The following is a 24796-nucleotide window of genomic DNA, read 5'->3' as shown; positions in this document are numbered from 1 at the left end:
CAGACAATGAAGGTATCGAATACGGAGCGGCGTGGGGATCACTCAGCTGTGAGATGGGATGCAAGTGGGCCACATGTTTCTGTGTACATCGAGATCTGTATCAACCCATGCAATGGGGATGGGCCTATTGGAGGAGGCCAGTGGCCTGAAAGCAGTGGAAGTATAGTTCTACCCCAGGTCCATTTTGGAGCCATTTTGACATCAGAGGCGAAGCATCCACCTTGATGTTGCAGTGCTGAAATGCTGGACAGCCAACCTATTAAAAGAAGCAACGTTGAAGCAGCACAGAGATAGTGCCTGGCCTCCTGTGCTACTGCGCCTTTTCCAAGTATCCGAGGCGGAAATTCAGCTTGCAAAAGGTGGTTTTGGTGAATGCCTGTTCCCGTCCTCCTCTAAGAACAGATAAGTTACTCATTTATCTTACAGAAGCATGCTTATATTTCAGTCTAAAGGCATTCAAAATGGTAGGAACAACAAGAAGCAGTGCTGCAACCACCAAAGGACTGCTCTGTAAGAGCTGGGAAGAAAATCTACAGAGAGGCCCTGAGGCCACATTGAAGCGCTGTGAAAATTTAAGTACCTCTGCCCAGCTCAAGTGCACAATGGAGTCTGATTCTGGGACTCATTTGGAAGACGATTGAGTAGATAAACAGAAGCAGCTGCTTCTGAAGTTGGGCCCCGTCCTTAAAGATCTGCCTCTTGAGAGGACTCAGTTATACTGAAGAAAGACTGAGACACCAGCAACATTTCTATGTTGCCCCAGACTTTGAAATTTGACTGCAGCAAGTGGAATCCATCTTCACTCTATCCACAGTGAGTAACATTTGAAATAGCATGGGGATGGGGCAATTTCTCCAATCCTTGCATTTGGCCCCAGTACTGTTCCCTTCAAAACTAAAGGATATGGATTTGGTCCTTGTCTGGGAGAATGGGCAGAACAAACATACGCCCTATGGGCAAAATTTTAGAATGACAAAAACAAGGAAAACCCAAGGCTTCAATTTACATACACTTACTTGGGGAAAATGCCCATTTGACTCAATAGAAATTACTTCTGGGTAAACATGTACTGGATTGGGTTGCTGTCTTGCAGTATCTTAAGTGAACTAATAGCTGGTGTAAGATGCGTGCTTAACTGTTAAGTATTGCTGGTCTTCTTGACCTAGTTGACTTGAGAGCCGCACAGAATGCCTTCTTGGAGAATGTCCAGTAGTTCTTGCACAGAAAAGCAAAACCTCACAGTCAGTGTGAGATTGAATTGGGCCTAAAACAATTGGATATGTCATATTTCAAACAGTGTTTTCATAATTTAATTTGGAGAGACTTTTTACCAACTGAAAGTTTTGCTGCTCTTCTCAAACATGCTGCAACACTTGTCTTCAAGAATGTATTTTTTTCTGCAATCCGGCAAAACATTGGGTGCACTTAAGTCCATAGGAACCAGTTAACTGAAGCACAGCCTATCATTACACTGGATTGTGTTGATGTGCTGCCGATACATTTTTCTTGGATCTGGTTTGGATTTGATCCTTTTGCTGAACATTTACTTTCAGTTGAACCTGGGGAGAGGGTAAACAGAATCTGTCAACAGCACTTCAGAGTTTTAGGTGCCTACCTTTTATGTATTGCTTTCAATAGGGACTTTTTTCAGTTCTCCTTCCAAGACCTTGACGTACTTGCATTCTGTCTGTGAACCACCATTTTTTTTTGCTTTGCCTGCTTAGCACCAAAATGAGCAGATGGGTATGACTTGTTCGTATGAGATTAAATTGCCAGTGTCTGTCTTCATGCTTGTGAGAGATACTGTGGTTTGGTTGCCTAATGAACACAGGGTGTATGATATACCAAGTCAGTTAGATCTAGCACAGAACACTGACTAGAAGTGCCTTGCCTGTGTGTGATGGGATTATGAGCTACTTGTGCGTAAAAGTTCAGTCCCTCAGATCTTGGACATGTTTCTCAAGACTCTGTGTACAGCGGAGCCCCTTAAGCATGACTCCCTTAATCGCTGGCAGAATCCGACAGTGGGCGTTTATGGAAACAACTCCAACATAGAAGCTCCTTAACGGAAACGCGTCGTCTGGACTCTCGGCGCGACAGTTTCCGGTGAGGAGTGGGTGTATCTATAGGAGGTCCTGAGACTTCTCCACTGTTTTCGCTGGAAGATTCCTTGAACCAGTCTGGCGCCTCACTCTCTTTCTGAACTCCCACACTCCCCCTACTGGTGCCTTCCCTCGCTGCTGAGTCTCTCCTAGCTTTTGAGAGCCTCTCCACCACCTGCCTTTCTGATGGCAGTTCCCTGACATCCACCTCCCCCCAGGACCCCCTTCACCCCCTCCCGCCCCCTCCTTTACTGGCGGTGAGGATGGAAAACCCCGGAAAGAACACTCCTCGTCGTCAGAGGATTCAAACACTTCTCTCCACTGACTCCCGTCTCTTCTCCCTGAGTCCCCCTCCTCGTCGGAGTCTATTCCCTCCTCCAGCCCTGATTCCGGGAACCCTTCAAACTCTTCTTCTTCATCGGTGGTGCCGAAGTGTTCCCTCCCGAACCGTGCTATGGGCTGAGGTTTCCTTGGGAACCTTTGATGAAACGTTTCTATCAAAACCTCGTCATTGACCTCCTCTGCCGGTACCCACGTGTTTTCTGATTCCGGTTCCCCTTCCCATACAACCAAATACTCCACCTGATTTCCTTTCCACCTGGAATCAATGATTTCTGCCACCTGCATGTTGCGTTCCCTTTCTTCTATGACTGGTGTTCGAGTGACCTCCCGTTCACGTTCCCCCCACTCCCGCCCTTCTCGGTACGGCGACAGTAAGGACCTATGAAATACTGGGTGCAGTTTCATGTGGTTGGGCAACCTGAGTTTGAATGCTACCGGGTTGACCTGTTGTATGACCTCAAAAGGTCCTAGCCGTTTGGGTCTCAATTTCTTACACCCTCCCTTGAACGGCAGTCCTTGGGTGGACAGCCACACCTGGTCCCCCACCCTTATGGTTTCACCTTCCCTTGTGCTTCTGTCTGCTTGCTTCTTGTATTCTTCCTTGGCCCTCTCTAAGTTAAGTTGGAGTTGTCTGTGGATAGCTTCCATCTCTTCCACAAAGTGTTCCGCTGCTGGGACACTCCATCTTTCCCCTCCTTCTCCTGGGAATGCCCTAGGATGACACCCATAATTAGCCAGGAAGGGACTCATCCCTGTGGACACATTGTTGTTGTAGGCAAATTCTGCCAGGGCCAACTTATCTACCCAATCATTTTCTCTGTCATTTACATAACACCTTAGGTATTGTTGTAAAATACCGTTTGCCCTTTCCGCCTGCCCATTAGTTTCTGGGTGTCGGGCAGTCGAAAAATTGACTTCTACGTGCAGTAAGCTCATGAGCTTCCTCCAGAACCTGGAAGTAAACTGTTTCCCCTGGTCTGAAACCACCCTCAAGGGGGCGCCATGCAACCTAAAAATATGCTTTACAAACAACTGGGCGGTTTCTTCCGCTGTGACCGTGTGCGAACAGGCTATAAAATGGCACATCTTAGTTAACAGGTCTACCACCACCATGACAGCTGTTTTCCCTTTGGATTTTGGCAGATCCGTCATAAAATCTATGGATACTGCCTCCCATGGCCTTTCTGGTGTGGGTAAGGGTTCCAGTAGCCCCGCTGGTGCCCGCCTCTCCCCTTTTGCTCGTTGGCATCGGTCGCACCCCCTTACATATTCCCGTACGTCTTCCCTCATCTTGGGCCACCGAAACTCCCTGGTAACCAACCACATGGTTTTGTGTTGCCCGAAGTGCCCCGCTGTGGGGCTGTCGTGCAATTGTTTGAGTACCCGGCCCCTCAATTCCCCTTCCGGTATGTACAGTGCCCCCTTGTAATACAACGTTCCGTTCCTTTCCTCAAAACCCCCTGTGTTCTCTCCACCTCCCCGGAGTCCTCTGAGTTTATCTTGGGCGTAATCATCGTTCTCGGTTCCCTCTACCAGTTCTCTTTGCCCCACCAATGCCGCCCCACACACCCAGTGGTCCTCGGGAATGATATGTCTCTCTTCTGGCGCTCCCTCCCCCTCCAAATACTCTGGTTTTCGAGAGAGAGCGTCCGCTCTGACATTCTCCTTCCCTGGCACGTAGCAAATTTCAAAATGGAATTTGGAGAACTCCTGGGCCCATCTCACTTGTCTCTGGTTCAGTACTCGGGCAGTTCTCCAGTATTCTAGATTTTTGTGGTCGGTGCGCACTTGGACCTTGTGCTGCGCTCCGATCAGCAAATGTCGCCATCTCCGGAACGCTTCGTGAATGGCGAGTAGTTCTCGGTCGTACACGGTGTAGTTCCTCTCGGATTTGTTCAACTTCCGCGAGAAGAAGGCACACGGTCTCCATTCCGACGTATCTTTTCCCGGCTGTAGAAGCACCGCCCCCACCGCTCGGTCTGACGCGTCAGTCTCCACTCTCATTGGTTGCCGTAGATCCACGTGCAAAAGTTGTTCTTCCGACGCAAACGCCTTCTTTAAACTTTCGAACGCTCGCTGCGCCTCTTCCGTCCAGACAAATTTCTTCTTGCTGCTGAGACAATCAGTGATGGGTGCCGTTAAGTGGGCAAAGTTCTTGATGAACTTCCGATAGAAGTTCCCGAAGCCCAGGAATCTTTGCACGTCCTTCTTAGTTTTCGGTGTCTTCCATTCCAGTACCGCTTGAACCTTGCTGGGATCCATGGCCAATCCCTTGTCTGACAACCGGTACCCCAAGAATTCCACCTCTCTGGTATGAAACTGACACTTCTCCAGTTTCACCCACAGCTGGTTTGCTTGCAGTCTGCTCAGTACCTCTCTTACGTCCCGCACATGCTGCTCCTCATTCTCTGAGTACACCAAGACGTCATCTAAGAACGCTACACAGTTCTTGTAAAGCAAGGGTCCCAGGACGTGATTCATGAATGATTGAAAACAGGCTGAGCCCGCCTGTAGACCGAAGGGCATAACGAGGTACTCAAAGGCCCCCAAGGGGGTGAACATCGTGGTTTTCCACTCGTCTCCCTTTCTCATACGTATCAGGTTATACGCCCCCCTTAGGTCCAGCTTGGTAAAAATTTTCCCTTTCCTCACCCGGGTCAAAATGTCATCGATTCTGGGCATGGGGAAAGTCACGGGTTCTGACACTGCATTTAGGGCCCGGAAGTCCACGACCAATCTGGGTTTATCCGTGTTTTTTTTGTCCACAAAGAACACTGGGCTGCCCCCCACCGCTCGTGACTCTCTGATGAAACCTCGCTTGAGGTTTTTGTCAATGAACTCCCTTAACTCCTGCATCTCCCTGTCTGACATAGCATACAGCTTGCCCAATGGCAGTTGTGCTCCTGGGAGTAAGTTAATTTGACAGTCAAAGGGTCTGTGCGGGGGCAGTTTGTCTGCTTCTCTTTCGCTGAAGACGTTAACCAAGTCGGCATATTGTCGTGGTACCTCCCCTTTATCTGTTACTTCCATCCCTGCTAGCGTGGCCTGGGCTTCTACCTGTGCTTCCCCTCCCTTGCAGTGTGCCAGGCAATACGCTGACCCAAATGAGACTACTCTCTGGTGCCATCCCACTAGAGGGTCATGCAGCGCTAGCCAGCTCATTCCCAATATGATGGGCGCTCCTCCCAGGGTAGCCACATTAAACGCTATGACCTCCGTGTGTCTTGCCACCCTCATTATCATGGGAACAGTCTGGAGGTTAACTTCTCCCCCCAACAGCTCCCTCCCATCAATTGTTGTCACCTGCAGAGGGTTACTTAAAGGCACAGTCTGTATCTGGTGTTCCGCTGCAAACTCCTTACTCATAAAATTGCAGGAGCTGCCTGAGTCCAATAGCGCCTTTATCTTTAGCGGATGTCCGTTTGGTAGCTCTAGCACCACCTCCACGACAAGCGCTGGTCTTGGGGGTTCAGGCTTGGGCACATTCACTGCTCTTTGGCCTGGTTGCTGTGCCCCGATGCTGGCAACCAGGCATTGGCTTTTACTTGATCCTTAACCCCCTCCTCCTCCCCCCCAACAGCTCCCGCCATTCCTTGCCATCCCTTCCTCTGAGGGCAGACTCTGGCAAAGTGACCTGGCTGTTGGCAGAGGAAACACTTCTTGGCGCTCTTTCCCTCTTTCTTCCGCCCTTCGTTGGCGTTTGAAACTCCGCGCGCACGTGCCGTTCCAATCTCCATCGGTTCTCCTGGCGGTAACTGCTGCCCTGGTATCTCTGGAATGCGGAACTCACTCCAACGTTCCCCTTTCCCTTCCCGCTTTTCCAAGGCTCTTGCCTCTTGGCGCGCTCCGATGGCAAGCGCTGATTTAGTCAATTGGTCCATAGACTCCGCCCTGGGCGCGCGTGAAAGTTCATCCTTCACCGCCGAGGATAACCCTTCTTTGAAAAGCATTTGAATTGGGTCTGCAGACAGGTCCCACCCCAGTTTATGGATCAACATGGTAAACTCAGTCCAGTACTCTCGGACAGAGCGATTCCCCTGTTTACATGCCATCAGTTGTCTGCGCACCACCCCCTGCTCGATCTCACTGGAAAACATCAGGTCCATGGCGCGAAAAAATTTCCTCGTGTCCTTTAAAACGTCACTGTTCCCTGCCATCAGGGGCCTCACCCAGTCCTTGGCCCCACCTTCCAGGTGCCCAATGACAAACGCCACTCTCGATTCCTCATCTGGGAAGTCATCAAACTGCAGATTGAGGGCGTATTGCATCTCAGTCCTAAAGGCTTGATAATTTCTGGGATCCCCCCCAAACTTTTGCACCAACCCTGGCACCTTCCTGGCAAGTGGGGTGGTTTTGCCCTTGTCTGCATCCTGAGCCCGCCTCTCTTCGAGCCTTGCCGTTTGCAGCGCTAGCTGGAGTTCCAACACCCTGTACCTTTCTTCCAGGCTTGGACCCGCTCCAGCTCCTCCTGTGTCTCCGGCTCCGGTTGGGTTGCTCATGATGCCTCTTGCACAAGCACTTACAGAGACTGTCGGATTGCTGTGATGGGATTATGAGCTACTTGTGCGTAAAAGTTCAGTCCCTCAGATCTTGGACATGTTTCTCAAGACTCTGTGTACAGCGGAGCCCCTTAAGCATGACTCCCTTAATCGCTGGCAGAATCCGACAGTGGGCGTTTACGGAAACGACTCCAGCATAGAAGCTCCTTAACGGAAACGCGTCGTCTGGACTCTCGGCGCGACAGTTTCCGGCGAGGAGTGGGTGTACCTATAGGAGGTCCTGAGACTTCTCCACTGTTTTCGCTGGAAGATTCCTTGAGCCAGTCTGGCACCTCACTCTCTCTCTGAACTCCCACACTCCCCCTACTGGTGCCTTCCCCCGCTGCTGAGTCTCTCCTAGCTTTTGAGAGCCTCTCCACCACCTGCCTTTCCGATGGCAGTTCCCTGACACTGTGTTTCGGACAAGGGACATTTTCAGCCCTGCTTGGAGCTGCTGGGGTTTGGACCTCAGACTTTCTGTCTGCAAGGCAGCTGCTTCACTACTGAGCTATGTCTCTTCCCTTTTGGTTGAATTACAAGCAGTAAATGCATTAAGATTGCTAACTGTATCAATTTAGAGGAACCACTAACATGTCTCTCAGTCTGGAACAGAAACAAGGTCATCCAAACACAAGCTAGTCATTTTCTCATATTCAGGGGACTCCTGAGTACAAAGAAGTGTATAAGTTTGTAAATTGAAAGGAATTTCTTTTTTAACCAAACAATGTCCTTGTGAGCTTCCAGAACCAAGTAGCTCAACTCATTGTTTGTGGAGGGTACTTCTTGGTTCATACTGAACACCAAAGACAGGAACTGCTGACTTTACTGCTATCCTTTGGAGATTTTTTTTTTTGGGGGGGGTCAGCAAATGTGGTAGCCCAATCACAGCTATGCTAACATCCTAGATTTATCCATTATTTTCCATGGCAACTTTCACTTTTACTATAAGAAGGATGGGGAAGGAAAACTAAGAGGTCTAGAAGAGCCATTTGTTGGGCCAACTTTTTGAGTCTATCAATTAAGTCCACAGTTGACTTGTGGAATATTGAAGATGTTAGTTGCAAAAAGGAAGGGAAATTGAGTGAGAATGTAAGAACATAAGAAGAACCTGCTGGATCAGGCTAATGACCCTTCTAGTTCATCTTCCTGTGTTCACAGTGACCAACCAGATGCCTGCAGAAAACCCATATGTAGGATTTGAGCACAAGGGCACTCTGCCCTTTTATGGTTTCCAGAAACTAGTACTCAGAAGCACTACTGTCTGTCTCCAGCTGTGGCTAATAGCCATTGACTAATTGATAGCCCTCTCCTCCACGAATTTCTTTAATCCCCTATTAAAGTCATCTATGTTGGTGACCATCTCTGCCTCCAGTGGAAGTGACTGCCATAGTATAATAATAATAATAATAATAATAATAATAATAATAATAATAATAATAATAATAATTTATTATTTATACCCCGCCCATCTGGCTGGGTTTCCCCAGCCATTCTGGGCGGCTTCCAACAAAATATTTAAATACAGTAGTCTGTTAAACATTAAAAGCTTCCCTAAACAGGGCTGCCTTCAGATGTCTTCTAAAAGTCTGGTAGTTATTTTTCTCTTTGACATCCAGTGGGAGGGCGTTCCACAGGGCGGGTGCCACTACAGAGAAGGCCCTCTGCCTGGTTCCCTGTAACCTGGCTTCTCGCAGTGAGTGAACCACCAGAAGGCCCTCGGCACTGGACCTCAGTGTCTGGGCAGAATAATGGGGTGGAGACGCTCCTTCAGGTATACTGGACCAAGGCCATTTAGGGCTTTAAAGGTCAGCACCAACGCTTTGAATTGTGCTCGGAAACATACTGGGAGGCAATGTAGATCTTTCAAGACCGGTGTTATGTGGTCTCAGTGGCCGCTCCCAGTCACCAGTCTAGCTGCCGCATTCTGGATTAGTTGTAGGTTCTGGGTCACCTTCAAAGGTAGCCCCACATAGAGTGCATTGCAGTAGTCCAAGCGAGAGATAACTAGAGCGTGCACCACGCTGGCGAGACAGTCTGCAGACAGATAGAGTCTCAGCCTGCATACTAGATGGAGCTGGTAAACAGCTGCCATGGACACAGAATTGACCTGTGCCTCCATGGACAGCTGTGAGTCCAAAATGACTCCCAGGCAGCACACCTGGTCCTTCAGGGGCACAGTTACCCCATTCAGGACCAGGGAGTCCTCCACACCTGCCCGCCTCCTGTCCCCCCAAAACAGTACTTCTGTCTTGTCAGGATTCAGCTTCAATCTGTTAGCCACCATCCATCCTCCAACCGCCTCCAGACACTCACACAGGACATTCTCCGCCTTCATTGGTTCTGATTTGAAAGAGAGGTAGAGCTGGGTATCATCTGCATACTGATGAACACCCAGCCCAAACCCCCTGATGATCTCTCCCAGCGGCTGCATGTAGATGTTGAAAAACATGGGGGAGAGGACAGAACCCTGAGGCACACCACAAGTGAGAGCCCAGGGGTCTGAACACTCATCCCCCCACCACCACTTTCTGAACACGACCCAGGAGGAAGGAGTGGAATCACTGTATAACAGTGCCCCCAGCTCCCAGCCCTTCTAGACAGTCCGGAAGGATGTTATGGTCGATGGTATCAAAAGCCACTGAGAGATTCAGCAGAACTGGAAAACAGCTCTCACCCTTGTCCCTAGCCTTCCAGAGATCATCGACCAGTGCGACCAAGGCAGTTTCAGTCCCATGATGAGGCCTGAATCCCAACTAGAAGGGATCCAAATGGTCCGCTTCTTCCAGGCGTGCCTGGAGTTGTTCAGCAACCACTTGCTCACTCACCTTGCCCAAGAATGGAAGATTTGAAACTGGGCGATAGTTGGCCATATTGGCTGCATCTAAAGATGGTTTTTTAAGAAGCGGTTTGATAACCACCTCTTTCAGCGGGTCTGGGAAGGCTCCCTCACAGAGAGAAGCATTCACCACCCTGCAAAGCCCATCACCCAACCTTTCCCGGCTAGCTTTTATAAGCCAGGATGGGCAAGGATCAAGGAGACAGGTGGCTGGTTTCACTCGTCCAAACAGCCTGTCCACATCCTCAGAGGTAACAGATTGGAATTGATCCCGTGTAACTTGACTAGACAGGACTCTAGCAATCTCCCACTCCAGCCCTGCTCCCACGGTGGAGTCTACCTCTTCCCATATCTGAGCAACTTTATCTGCAAAAAACTTTGCAAAATCATTGCAGGAGATCATGTGGCCCGTACTGTGCCCCGATGGAGCAGGTGGTTCCACCAAATAGCGAACCACCTGAAAGTGTCTCCTGCTGCTGTTTTCTGCAGATGCAGTAGAGGCGGTGAAGAAAGTCTTAGTTTTAACTATGTACTGCATGAAGAAGTACTTTATTTTATCTGTCCTCAATCATTCAACATTCAGCTTCATTGGATATCCATGAGTTTTAGTGCTATGAGAGAAGGGGAAAATGTTTCTATCTACTTTCTCCATGCCATGGAGTCCCAAATGCTGTAATCTTTATTCATAGGGATTTGCTCCATCCCCTTGATCATTTTGGTTGCCTTTTCCTGAACTTTTTCCAGATCTACAATATCCATTTTGAGGTGAGATGACCAGAACGGTACATAGTATTCCAAATGCAGCTGCATAATGGATTTCCCCTGAGAATAGGGGAAATGGTCTCCTTGATGCTCTGACAATTTATGGTTTTCTGCAGGTACCATTAGGGTCAGTGAGATGCATGCCACGAGGTCAAAAAAACTTCCCTTCCCTTCTACTCCCCCCAAGTTTATATTGCTATATCCACAGCTCAAAATATTCCTCCACAGGCTGTGTGCACTACATAGTGCCTTAGTGTTCATGGGCATGATGATCAATGCATGTGCATTAGAACCAATATGACCCCCGCACCTCACCTGGAAATTTAATTGCACACTTGCATGGTGGTGGGTGAATGCAATGCCTTTTTCTTCTAAGAGGACTCCTTGAGTTATGAAGGAGGGAGAAATGTCTCCCATGGCCAAGACCTCACCCAAACAAGGAGCCTGGTTAAGGTGGCCATTTGATACCTGACTTAAAACAGAAAAGTAAATGAAACATATTACCAAAAAGTGGAGAACAGAGGAAGAGATATTCATAAGATGTGTGTGCTTTACTTTAGATGTCTAGATGCAATTTTAGAAATTACTAGAAAGTAAATAAGACTGTAATACACCCTGGAGAAGGCTGTGGCCAGGTGACTGGTGTATCTGTCCCACCGGCCAACTGTTGATGAGCAATTTCAAAGCCTTTCCTCTCCCTTCTTAGAGATCTTTATCCTCAAACCAGGCTTTAGCAGCCTTCAAATAAAGGATACATTCCAGTAAAGGACTGGCCTCTATAATGTAGGACACATGGCCACCCTAATTCAGGAGTGAGTGGAATGTGGCTCCTGAGTTAGTAGAAGGAAGCCATTTTCCTGCCCCTTCTCAGGGCCTGGCTCCCACGTTAATTTTGAAGGGGCAGATTTTGGAAAGCAGGCCTAGGCCTTCACCATGCGCTGCCCATGGCAATTGCTTTGTCATCCCTTTAATAAGAGTACGGTTCTGTTTCAAAATAGGTTTCTGTAAAAGATGGTTTCTGCAGATGTTTGTCATGAATCCAGGGCTATTTAACATTTTCATTAATAACTTGGATGAAGAAGTGAAGATTATACTCATCCAACATGCGGGAAATATGAGGAATTGCAAACACTACAGAGGACAGGATTATCATTCAAAATGACATTGGAGCAACTGGGTTATATGTCATGGAATGCAATTAAGGAATGAGAAATGGCAAAGCATCACTCATTGGAAAGAAAAGCCAAATATGTAACTATAGAAAGGGAGGGACAGTGGCCAGCTTCCCAGCACTCCTGAGAAGGCTTTAGGGATTAGCATGCATCACAGTCTGGATGCAGAGTCAATACCATGACATTGGAACAACAACAACAAAAGTTGGAATATTGTGTCCAGGTCTGATTATCATATTTTCACCAGGATGCACTCAAACTGGAAAAGATTCTGAAAGCAGCTGTGAAGATGTTGAGGAATTTAGAATGCACAACCTTATAAGGAAAGGACAAAGGGACTAGGAATATTTAGCCTATGCAAGACAATATGTGAGAGGACTTGAACTTTTATCACATTGTGTGTGGACCCCTCCTATCATCAGAAACTGTTCTGCCATTGCCTGACAGCTCCACAGTATGTTATCCCATAAACATATAGTATGTAATTTGTTCCTTGAAAGCTCTGCTGCATCACACACCCTTCTGTCTGCCACCTACAATGTAGCTGGATAAGGTTTTGCCTCAAGGGCTTATCTTTAAACTTCAGAAAGAGTTTAAAGAAGCCATGTTCCTATGTTATGTCTGTCTGGTAGCAAAGACTCTCGTATTGCAGGGATTTGTTCCCCGACTTTGCCATGTTCTTTGGACTATTCATCATAGGTTTTCTTGCAATGGCAACTAGGAACAGGCTTGCACAAGACGAGTTTGGCAGGAGGGGTGAAGCAGCTTTCTGTTTCAAGCTGCCATTCATCTGGAGATCCCATCTATGTGGATGGAAGAGTGACAACCTTTGACTCGCTCACCTTCTAAAAGAGAAGGCTTGTTTCTGAAATGGACAGGGGTTTAGAATCATTCTGTTGGCCTGTGCAATGTGATAAGTATTGGTGGGAAATCCATACCTCTGAGACTGTGCTTCCTGCTCATCGGGAGCAAGGCCATATGAAGAGCACATGGCTAAGTGATCAGGCTTGGTGTAAATGTTAGTGGCCTACATTTAAAACTTAAATTGATACTGAACAATGAAGGCCCCTGTGTGTCAATGTTGCTTCTAGCTGCCCTGAAGGTATCTGGAAGGCCCTACAGTAAATGTGCATCTAGGGAGATGTAACTCTGCACTCGCCACCTTTTGTCCTCCTTATGAATGACATTACCTGATACTTCGACTCCAAAGCCTCCTGCTTCTGCTTGCTGCAGACTGTGAGCCAAAAAGGACCTAGCACAGTGATAGGTCTTTCCAAAATGTGCAACAGGAGCATCTCCCCCCATCTTAGTCAATGAAATGGATGTGATAAAACATGGTTTGCAATGCTACAAGGAAGTTTGCCAGTTGAAAAATGGATGTGATAAAACATGGTTTGCAATGCTACAAGGAAGTTTGCCAGTTGAAAAACCCAACAGATTAGTCATTTCAGTCTTTTGGCAGCCACCTTCTTGGCTTTTACTTTGCTGCTCTAAGGTTGTACATCTAGGTGATGTTCTTCTTGGTGAGGCAAACATCATGTGTGGATTGACACACAGTGGCACTGTTGGCTATCTGAGTATTCTCCCCACACTATATAAAGTAGTCATTGCCACCTGTAAGACAGGTATTTTATTTTGGCTCATTGCAGTTCAGATGATATGACTTAATCTGGGGGGTTGATGATGTGTGAAGGGTATTAATATGTGGCAAGGGTTGGACTTCATGATTGTCTAGTCCCTTCCAGCCCTATGACTATTCCATGAAGAGTTAGCTCCTTTCAAAGACTAGCTCAGGGGTCGGCAAGGTTTACCTTGCCTGGGCCGGTTCACTCCAGTGGAGATCCCTTTATGGGCCGGATCACTCACTCACGTCCCTGCAATTTCCGGCATCTGTGTCTGCACAGATGCGATTTCTGGAGCCGTGGAAGCGAGTCCCCGTGTTGCACTGGTTTAGCGCAGCACGTGGGGACTCGCGGAGCGGGTGGCTTGGTTCAGGGGTGGCTCATGGGCTGGTTAAACGATCCCCGTGGGCTGCTTGTGGCCCATGGGCCTTAGGTTGATGACCCCTGGACTAGCTCTACCACAGCTAGCATTCATTACATAAATAAAAAGTGTAAAAATGCTTGCAGTATCATGCCTTAACTTCCCTGCATTGCTGCTCAGAAAGTCAGATAGGAATAAGCCAATCTTGTGCTGAAGCAAGCATAAGCCATTTTCCAGCACTCAAACTACAAAGTGGCAATGTAAGTAGTAAAGGGCTGCAGGGCCATTAGCCCCACTTCCATTGTTGAGCAGCTTGTGCCAGCTTCCCCTAGAACTTCTGCAGCAGGAAACATTTTCTATTCATGGAGGCCCAAGGTTCACAAGTGTGCAGGAAGCCTAAATGAGTAGAAAAGACCTCCCACCACAGCAGGACCCAGGAAAGTTGGTATAAACTGTGCTTGATGAGAAGGAATGGAAACATATGGAGAAGGCTGGCAATCTTGTGATTCATCGCTGTCACCCTGATGGAGCAAATACTTCTTAATTGTACCATAAGCTTTTCTTCTCTAGTCTTGCCATGTCCTTAGTCATTGGAAATCAATGGGGCTCCACCTTGCATCTTGGGACAAGCATGGGTGCCACCAGAAAGAAAAAAAGCAGGATGATTCCTCATGTTCCTGATCAGAGATTGGAATAATTGTGGCATGTTCTGCAATGGGGTCCTCCATGGCACCAGGGAAGCTAACAGGAACATATTTTTATCCACACTAATACCAAGTAAGTCCCCATCACATTCACATTCACATTAACTATGCCACTGAAGAGGTGTGTCCAACTTCACGTCAGCATGTTACCAGATATAAATATACGCAGATTACAATATCACTAGAAAATACCAATGCTGAGCAATTTCTTCTCTTTGACTGTAAAAGCTTCTTGGTTTAAACTCAATCACTAACAGAAGGTGATACCCACAAATTGAATATTGGAGAAGCAGAAAATGTATTGGAAGGAAATCAGTTTTTAATTTTTTAAAAAAGTAGGAATGGAACCTCACACAAGATTAAGCAAAAATATTATATGATGGGGTAAACAGGAAATCCGAAGCTTCCATAAAACCTGGAACATGTTTGAACACTTGACTGCTGAAATCAGCCTTAACCCATTTGAGGGCCATAAGCATAACAGAAAGGTTGGACAAAATGAGCATCAAGGCTTTTTCCTTTATCTGACTCAATCCTACATTACCGTTGTAACCCAGAGGAGGATGAGTATTGTGATTGTCACTTGGACATCCCAGCAGAAAAATCTGTCTCAATGAAGAGGAAGAGGATTTTAAAAATAAAATAAGAAACATCCCTGAAAAGCACTAAAAAGTTGTGAATACTCCAAACAAGACAGCTGCCTCCCTCACCTGCTCCCTGAAGATTTGTGTTACACTGTCTTCAGGGACCTGTGAATTATCTGACTGGTGTTTCAAAACTGCACAAGTAAGTAATAGGTAGCTGTTATAGAAACTGCTAAGAGACATGCTTCCTCAACCAACTCTGTAGGTACAAAATGACCTGGGGAAACTAGCCAGTGTTCAGCTTCAGAAACACAGGTGTCTGATCTCAGCTCTTGAAACTGATAATTGATAAACTGGGCAACTTGAATGTGTCATGGAAGGTGTCAAATGTTCACAGCCTGAGAAACTGAGTTGTTTATGTGGTGATGGCAGGCCAAGAGTCAAACAGCACAAGATTTGACAAATTATTTCCAACTTTCCCATGTGGCTGCATGTGGCTGAAGCAGACCACTGATTTCACAACGCTTACCACAACATCATTGAAGACACATGAGATGTAATAGCTATATGCAGCAAAATACTGCAAGGGAAATTTAAAAATTCCATGGTGAACAAGGGCCTTCAGCTGGACAAAATATATGGAAGCCCCATATTTCAGTTAACAAATTATGGTCTGCAGCCAGAGTACTAGTGAGGTAAAATGAAGTACTGTAACTGAGCCATGAGCCTTTATTCACTTCAGATAAAACAAGGCAGCCTTCATTGTTGTACCACTAACTTAAAGAGATTATTAGCCTGTGAACTTTTCTTTTGGAGAGGGGGAGAGGCAGAAATATGCTGCTATCTTTTTACACTTTATTTGAAGAGTGGAGTCCATACCCTCAGTGTGACTCATCTTGGCATTGCTACAATATAAAACACAGCTTTCCCACCCTTCTTCCCCAGCACCCACTAAAATTGACTCTGCGGAGCTCAGGAGAATGCTCAGAACAGTGAATCCAAATGCTTCCCTAATGGAACAATCACTTAAGCATGATGTTGAATTTTCCCCTAAGTTTACAAAGTTATATAGTTATGCATTTAGGAAATACATAATGTTGTGGTCAACAGGAAAAGACAAGTGAGGTGGAGCGTTTGGAGATGGGATCCTGACCATAAAATAACTATAAGCTGCTGAAGAGATCCTTGACTTGCTAGTTGTGATCAGCATTCAGAATTATTAGGGCATGCATTTCCAATACTAAGCTCAGATAATGCATTGCTTGAAACAAGTGTCCAGTTTTGGCCATTCATATCTGAGAAGAATATGTTGAAACTGGAACTAATGTGGAAAATAGCAAGTAGGATAAGTAGGGCCCCAAAACGTTTTGTGTTCAGAGGGTTACAGAGCTGGGCCAGCTCAGCTTAGGAAAAATGAATGGAGATCTGTTGACAGCACTTAAAAATAACATTTCCAGGACATTCAAAACTCATTAAAATGGGAGCCTTAATCAGGAGTCTGCAGATAATGGGGACTAGCAGGAAAGCGCCGAAGAAGTTTCACCATTGGCATAAATATTATTATTGTCTCTAGTCTCTATCTGGGTTTATTGGTGAGGACTGTTACTTTTCCTTAGTCCTGTGACATCATAACTGTGTGCATAATGGAGTGCAAAATACCTGGCTTTGCCTGGGGATTGCGTCTGGTCCTGATCTGCATAGATGCTTTCAATATGTTTGATGTGTTTTATTTACACTCCTCACTTGTGCCTTTAAGATGAAGAATTATATCTGGAGCAGCCATGAAAACTACTGAAGGCAGCATTACAGGTTCATGGATTTGTTTGTGAGTTTGTGCTGTGAAGCTACCATAGCGAGCAAGCGAGCAAACCCTTGATTTTGCCTGTGTTTATTCCTGTGAGGCTGCTGCTTGGAAGATTTCCAGGCTCCTCTCACTTCCTTGGGATTATCAAGGTCTAACAAAAATATGGCATGCAAAAATATGCAGCAAATTCAGGAAGGCTGCCTGCCTGCTTCCTCCCCCCCCCCTTAAGAAGAGCCACTTCAGGATGGGAAATTTGGGATTCAGAAGATGGGGGGGGGTTATTCAGCACCTCCTGCCTACTACCACTTTGACACCCCTTCTCAAAGTGGATTTTCTCTTTTTTAAAAAATAGAACTGTTATTTTAAACATTAATCTGTTGATTGTATGAATGCTTAATTGCTTAATCAATTACTTTATTAACATGACTTAAAGCTGCCTATGAATAAAACATTATCTCGAAAGAAGAAGAAAAAAAAAACACTTTTTCAGACACATGCCACAGCAGACATCTCAGAAGAGGCAGAGGTGGGGGACTCTATAATATCTAAATGCACTTCCGGTCGGCGCCAGCGTTTGATGGCGGTCCTAGCCTCGAGCTCCGAGGCAGGACTGCTCCGTAAGTTCGGGTCTTACCCGCTACGGCAAGCGGGGGACCCCTAAAATCACAGGCGCTGAAGCCTGTGAGCAAGGAGATTCGGTGGGCACCTTTGCGCCCCCCCGGCATCGTGAAAGAGCCTTTTTAAAGGCTCCGGAGCGGCATCGGGGTGAGCGCGGTGCTGAGGATCGCTACCCAGCTTACGGAGTGAAGCCGCGTCGCCATTAACGGAGAGCGCCGATTTCTTTCTGAAACTAACGATTGGCAACAACAATACCCGTGAGTAAGAACGCAAAATTAAAACGGGACTTAAAAATCCAGAAGATTTGGCTGAAAACGGGAAGGTAAAAATTAAGGAAGTCAGCCTCCCGGATCTGCATGATTAACGGAGCAATGAAAAGACCGAGCTGTGTTTAAATGGACTTTCTTTTTAACTTTTACTAGACCAGACATCGAAAGGATCTCCCCCCTGTAGTGCAGGGGAAGGGGGGGAGGAAACAGAATTAATTTAACCTGCAATAGAAAGGGATAAGGAATAAAAAACCTCTGCTGCCGACACTTCTGGCCAGGCTGCCGGGGCAGCGATCGCCTGAAAAAGGAACTGTCAAGTGAGCTGTCAAAGAACAGTGGTTATAAAATAAGACTTATTTGAAACATATTAACGGGACTTTGGTGGATTACAATTTTAACAGTAAAAAATATTGTGAAATTATAGAATATGATGGTGAAAAGTTGAAACTACAGAGTTTCGAGAAATTGAAACCTAAAGTCCGAGATTGGTTACATTATTTCCAGATCAATGAAACCTTTAAGCAGGACAGAAAACTAGGATTTCAGAAGGAGAGGTCAAAGTTAGAAACAGAATTGCTAGAACCCAATACTAAGAATTTGTCTAGAATGTATAATCTGCTGCTAAAATGGAATACACAGGACGAAACGGTTAAATCAGCTATGATTAAGTGGGCACAGGATATTGGTCATGATATTATGTTTGCTGACTGGGAGCAGTTATGGACCACAGGTATTAAATTTACGGCATGCAGTGCCCTGAAAGAGAACATAATGAAAATGATCTATAGGTGGTACATGACCCCAGTCAAGCTTGCAAAGATATATCATTTGCCCAATAACAATTGTTGGAAGTGTAATGAATGTGAAGGAACTTTTTATCACCTTTGGTGGACCTGCCCAAAGATTAAGGCCTACTGGGAAATGATCTATAACGAAATTAAGAAAATCCTTAAGTGGACATTTGTAAAGAAACCGGAGGCTTTTCTCCTGGGCATGGTCGGCCAATTGGTACCAAAGAAAGATAGGACCTTTTTTATGTATGCAACAACAGCAGCAAGAATCCTTTTGGCGAAGTATTGGAAGACTAAAGAATTACCTACTCTGGAAGAATGGCAGACCAAGGTGACTGAATTTATGGGACTGGCAGAGATGACCGGCAGAATCCGTGACCAGAGGAAAGAGACAGTGGAGGAGGACTGGAAAAAATTTAAAATCTATCTTAAAAATTGTTGTAAAATTTCGGAATGTTAAGATGTCAAGGGATTGGATACAAAGAATTACAGCTATAAATTGAAATTTATAAAATAGAATTTTTTTTTTTTAAAGAGAATTAAATATAAAAATGGGATGAAGAATTGCTAAAAATTTTAAAATATGGATGCAGTGAAGGGGAGGTTCGGGGAAGTCGTGTTATGTTTATTTGTTTTTTGTTTATGTTGTAAAATCAATAAAAATTATTTTTTTTTAAAAAAAAATATAATATCTAAAATTACTGCTTGTGAAGTCCAGTTTGGATTAATTACAAACGAAGCAGTGGAAAGGACATTAGATTTTTTTTCTCCTTTTGAGAATATTGAATTTCTCATAAAATCCTTTGTGAGCAAAGCACCATTTTTAAGGCACTAAATGAGATCTAAGCAGGAGCAGCAGATGTACTTATATGGCCAAATACTGATCAATAAATACTGAAAGAGAAACCCTTTCCAAGAGAATGTTGAAGTAGCCCTCCCCCTTTTTTGCTTTTACACATGTAAGCAATGTGATGAGGCAGCCCACAATCCCCACGCTTAAAGACTAGTGACAATAGAGAGCCCATGTAGCTCAGTAGGAAGAATCCTTCCTGGGAAAGGGCACTCAATAATAGACTGACTTTTCCCTTTGAATTGTGTGATTTATTTTGACATAATACACAAGGCAAAGAAAGAGGAATTCATTAGGGTGAAATAGATTGCTACATAACTGCTAAGATGAAAATAAAGCCACTGGCAGAGAAAATGGAGGAAAGGGATGCCTTAAAGACACAGGTATGCAACAAAGTGGTGGCATGTGGCTATAAAAGAAAGTCAGTCAGTAGCCTCAGTTGCTTTTTCTCAAGCCTACTGGGTTGGACAACTGTTTACCAGTTAGTGCAAGTTACCTCCATATAAACCATAGCTTCATAGACTGTGACAAAGATGGTTTACTCCCATCTCCCAAGGTGGATTATGGAGGTGCAAATACTGATTTATCAGCAGGAACTATTTAAATAAAATGGGCATGTAAACATAAGTTAAATCTGAATCTATTTCTTATGCCATTAAGATCGGCCTGCCTCTGACGCTATTCTTTTTTCAGTATAAGGATATATGGGATAAAAGGATAAAAAGGACGAGTGTGGGAAATGATAGTTTATGGGTTCTTGTTTGGGAAGTTCTATCTAGCCAACTCAATAGAATTCCTCACTGTCTCTTCCTCTTCCGGCATATAGACATTTGTGCATTATCTATATGAGACATCATTTTACCGGTGACCTAAAAATCAACATGTTTACAGAAACTTGTTTGAAAAGTTCTGTATACCCCACTTGATAAAGTTTCTTATTCCTGTCTCTGCCTCTTTCTCTTTCTGCATAGATATTTGCACATCGTTCTACTAGTGACTTAAAGTTAGCAAGAAAATAATCGCTAAATTTCAAACCAACAGTGCATACAATAGTGTATACAACCAGAATACATCATTCTTTGCCATCACCTCCGGCCTCACCAGTTTAAGATGACAAGAATACCATGAACATCAGTATGCATGCCCCAGCTGAGCTATATGATAGTCACTCAGGTTATTGTCTTCCATGAGTATCTCTTCTCCACCACCTGAATTATGATATTATCTTCCACCAGACTTAGTAATGGGAGAGTAATTCAAAGGGGTGCTGTGTGATGCATGCAAAAGCATTTCTCTGTCTCTCTTTTTAAAGTGAGTAGCCACAATCCAATGCAGAGTGTTGACTTCAAAAAGCTTAAATCCAAACATTTCTTTGTTTCATTCTGACCAGTGTCTTTATTATATTTGGTGATCCTTTCAATATGAAAGGATAAAGAAAGGCCTCAACCATCTTTTCCTACTCAAGTTTAACTTCGAAACACTTTGTCATATTGTATAACTTTGGCTAATTAAATAATCTATGGCCTTTTATACTTTGGGGCGGGGAGTGTTGTTTTTTGTTTGTTGCCCTGTTACATATTTTTGTGTTTTTATATTGCAAACTACTTTGCGATCCCTGGATGAAGGGTAGTATAGAAATTTAAATAATTAACTAACTAGTTAATACCACTTTAGCTTATCTCTTGGTCTCAATGAAAACTCATGGCACTTCTACTAGGAAGTAAGTCCCACTGTGTCCAGTCCTTTTTATTCCTCTTATCTATGCCTTCTCCATTTGTATTTACAATATTTGTTTCAACAGTGTTGAAGAAATACAATTTATTTATACAGAACATTATGGGAGACCTTGTACATTACTGCTTTCCCCCTTTCTAATAACGCAGTTCTCCCTTCTGGTTGCTGCATCGCTGGGATCTGAAATCTCACAAAGATTCCAAGATTGCTCTGTTGAGTAGGCAGTAGGTTGTTAAGTACCAAGTGTTGAACTGGAGCAAAACAGACACATGACACCTGCGGCCTTTCAGCTATAGAGTGCATCCTTCAGGTCTGGAATTGGGGGCATAGCCCCAGTCTGATCCCAATGTTGGCACATAATTTCATGTACCATTTTGTCTTTCTCTCTCCAAATGCTGCTGTGTAAGATCATTGCAGTTTGATTTAGCTATCTAAACTAATTTTATTGTGCAAACACGACCATTTAAGCATTGGCTAGTGGGGTTGGTTGTTTTGCTTCTTGAGCACTGCTGCAATGGGGTTGGTTTATCTGCTATGTTTATAAATGCTATTAGCTGCTTTGAGGTCACTAGCTGAATGTGGTAATGTATTTGACCAATCTTTATTTAAAGGTTTATGTACTGACATGTTTGAAGAAATTATGCCTCAGAAACATTTGTGCCAATAAACCTGGAAAGAATACTACCTGCCTGCCTGGATGTTTATACTCTAGACAGTATCCTACTATATGACTAGAACTGTTTTGTGGAATTTGCCATCTGAAAAATAATAGTCACAACTGTTGCTTTCTCTTTGATATTTGTGTAAAGGCAGATGCATATACTGCATTTAGCTTCTCTGCTATATTTCAGGATTAATGGGTGCTCCCCATACACCTTGATAATCCAACTTCTCCCTTGGCTCCACCCTCGGAGTTCCTTGGCCTACTGGGATCACTCAGTGGAAATTCAGATGCTGCCTGTGCACAGGTCAAGTATTTTAGGTTACAATCTTCATCCTAATTGCCAGTGCCTGCTTCCCCCTATCTCTTATTAATAGCTGTCATTCATTGCAATTTTACCTTTAGCTCCAATGCCAAAGCTGAATGTGCTAGCAGAGATTCATTGCTGGCATCTTCAGGAACTTGCTAAAGAGGACCAACTTCAAAATAAAAATAGAAAGTGATAAGACCCAGAAATTCCAAGTGCAGAGTTGGTACTACATAGTGCTATGGTGGGAAACAGAGAAAATTCTAACACTACCTGCTAACTGTACAATGACAGTTCTGCCTTGTGATAGGATATCTGAAAAAGACCACTCAGTGAAACAAAATCTGCGTAATGGTACAGTGACATGTTTGTTACTCTTGTAGAGTTTTACTTATCCTGTAAAATACAGTCATAACAACAGTGATAGCTTATGGTGCTAGGTTTAGTTCAGTTTTGCATTTCCCTTTATCATGTTTGTTGTCCCTGAGCATATGAAATATATAATGCTGGCACATAGTTGGTGGGTTCTTCCTTTCTGCTTCAGATCTTTCTATGCCTTGTAATATGCTTATGAGCACATGTCTTGCTTCAAGCATCTTTATGGGTCCTTGGCCTGTCTCAGAAACAGACCTCCCTTCCTGTTGTCCTTTTGCTGCCCCATACTAAGCAAGTTGTCCAGAGACAGTGCAGATAAATAAGCTACCATAAATAAGATTTCCACTAGAGCAGGAATTCTTCGGTAATGCTCACTAACTATGAATCACCCTTCCCTAGTCTAGCTGTTCTGTTTGCAGCATATATAATTGGCTGCAGAACCTGGATAATCTTCCATTAATTTGAAATCAGAAAACAGAGTACACACACTTCATGCAATCACAATGAATAGATATTATATTGGGTGACAATAAACTAATTCATTGGGATGCAGATGACTGCAATTTGCTCTCCCCATGCCAATGTGATCTTGCTAACAAGTCTTAATGATAACTGGGAGTGTACTTGCCAAAATCTCAATTTTTGCATTGCTTATTCATGGAGAACTTTGGCTGCTGCTATGAGACTATGTGCCCCTTCCAGCTTTCCTTAACTATATCTAACTGGCAGCACATGAAGTGCTTAATGAACCATTTTGAGAACACAGGGACATTTGATGAAGTGACACAGTGAAAGAGGGTCCTAACTGCACTCCTTGAAAGTGTGATAGCCTATCATGTATTCCTGTGAGCAGAACCTTGATGGTAAGAGTGGACACAAAGAGGGACATAGCCACACATGCATTTATACAGATTCATATCTACACAGTGGTTTTTAGTTGCTTTATTTTATTTCAGGTATGCAACGGAGGAGCAATCAACACCGAGACTGCAATCTAAAAGGGGGAAGTTTGTATTACTAGAAGATGACATGAAAAAGACATCAGGACCCTGGACAGCACTTAGGGAGAAAATGGGAGAACAAGAAAGACAAGGGAGAGTGCCATCCATGACTTTGTGGATTTTGCAGGCTGATCCTGAAGAAAAGTCTCTCACCCACATTCTAGCTTTTCTGTCCGTTTTTACAATTTTGTGTAGGTTTCTGTGAGATAGGTCATCAGGTTAACCACTACACTTTGAAATGAATAGGATATGTGTATCAGAGACAAGCATGTAAGTAAACATCCTTTTTTGGCTTAAAAAGCAATGTCTAATGGAACTCTTCACTTGCATGCCATCACATGTGCTCCTTATGCTATGCTGGAACAAATGCCATTACCATATGTGGGGTATGTCAAATGCCATTACCATATGTGGGGTATTGTCATGTTATTAATCTCATTTCCCCGACTCTTGTCATCTCCCATCTACCTGTCTTCATGTCCCTGTCTTCTCTTTGCTTACTTTCATTTGACTTAATCATCATCCACTTTTTCTACCGAAACACACACAAAACAGCTTACAAAAGAGTTTCAATTAGGTGCAATAAAAATATAGACATGCAATACAAAACACACAGAAAATACTCTATATTTTTCAAGTCTCCTGCTCCAACTCCCTACTGTTCTTTGTGTTTTTCTATCTTAATATTGCCCTGCTCATTTTACATAGTTTAATTCTATAAGATAATATTTCTAGTCGATTACTTCACCGTTTCAGGGATTTTCACGGTATTTCATTTGTTTTGTGTAATTTTTCATAGATGGCAGGCATCCTCAGTGAGGTAACTGACTTCTGGAAGTTATAAGATTGCTCTGGTAGAAAGGGGCTGCCTCATTTATAGCTCACTAATGCTAGCTGTTGAATAGTTAAGGGCTTTTATAATGTTTGGATCCATTCAAGTGAGATTCCTGTGCTCCTAACACCATTTACACTAACCTACAACCTAAGCAGCAGATGTTAGAGAGCAAGAAACTTGAGGGTTGTTTATTTTATATGTGTTTAGATGCAGAGCCTGATGTAATATTCCCCCAATATAAAATGGAATTTGAAACACATATTCCTCATTTCACAAAGTTTATGTCTTAAGAAACCACAATACTATTTGGAAGTGTTGTGAGCACAATAATATATGATCCAATTCCTCCCATTATGTATATTTCTACAACTTTGAATAGAGGTGGGGTGGGGGGGGTGGAAAGTCTTTTTCAGCCTGAGGGCCACATTCCTTTCTGGACAACCTTCCGAGAGCCACATGCCAATGGTGGACGAGGCCAGAGGAAGATGTAGGTGGAGCAATGAATGCAAATTTTACCTTTGTACTGTA

General features: G+C 44.4%; 1 protein-coding gene and 1 long non-coding RNA gene across 8 annotated transcripts in view; one reads left to right on the top strand and one right to left on the bottom strand.

The window, feature by feature from the left end:
• LOC309334482 overlaps nt 1-23829 on the top strand; it is a 46635-nt gene extending 22806 nt beyond the window's left edge. Inside the window, exons 2-4 of the long non-coding RNA XR_014153117.1 lie at nt 21030-21075; nt 21941-22057; nt 23389-23829. This is a non-coding gene — a long non-coding RNA (uncharacterized lncRNA). The remainder of the gene's footprint in view (nt 1-21029; nt 21076-21940; nt 22058-23388) is intronic.
• SHISA6 (shisa family member 6) overlaps nt 1-24796 on the bottom strand; it is a 289917-nt gene that overhangs the window by 195422 nt on the left and 69699 nt on the right. The window lies entirely within an intron of this gene.

This window comes from Podarcis erhardii (genome assembly GCF_964252035.2).
Source record: "Podarcis erhardii genome assembly, chromosome: 2".
Taxonomy (NCBI): Eukaryota; Metazoa; Chordata; class Lepidosauria; order Squamata; family Lacertidae; genus Podarcis; species Podarcis erhardii.
Note: the sequence above shows the minus strand (reverse complement) of the source record. Positions and strands in the feature narration are given on the sequence as shown.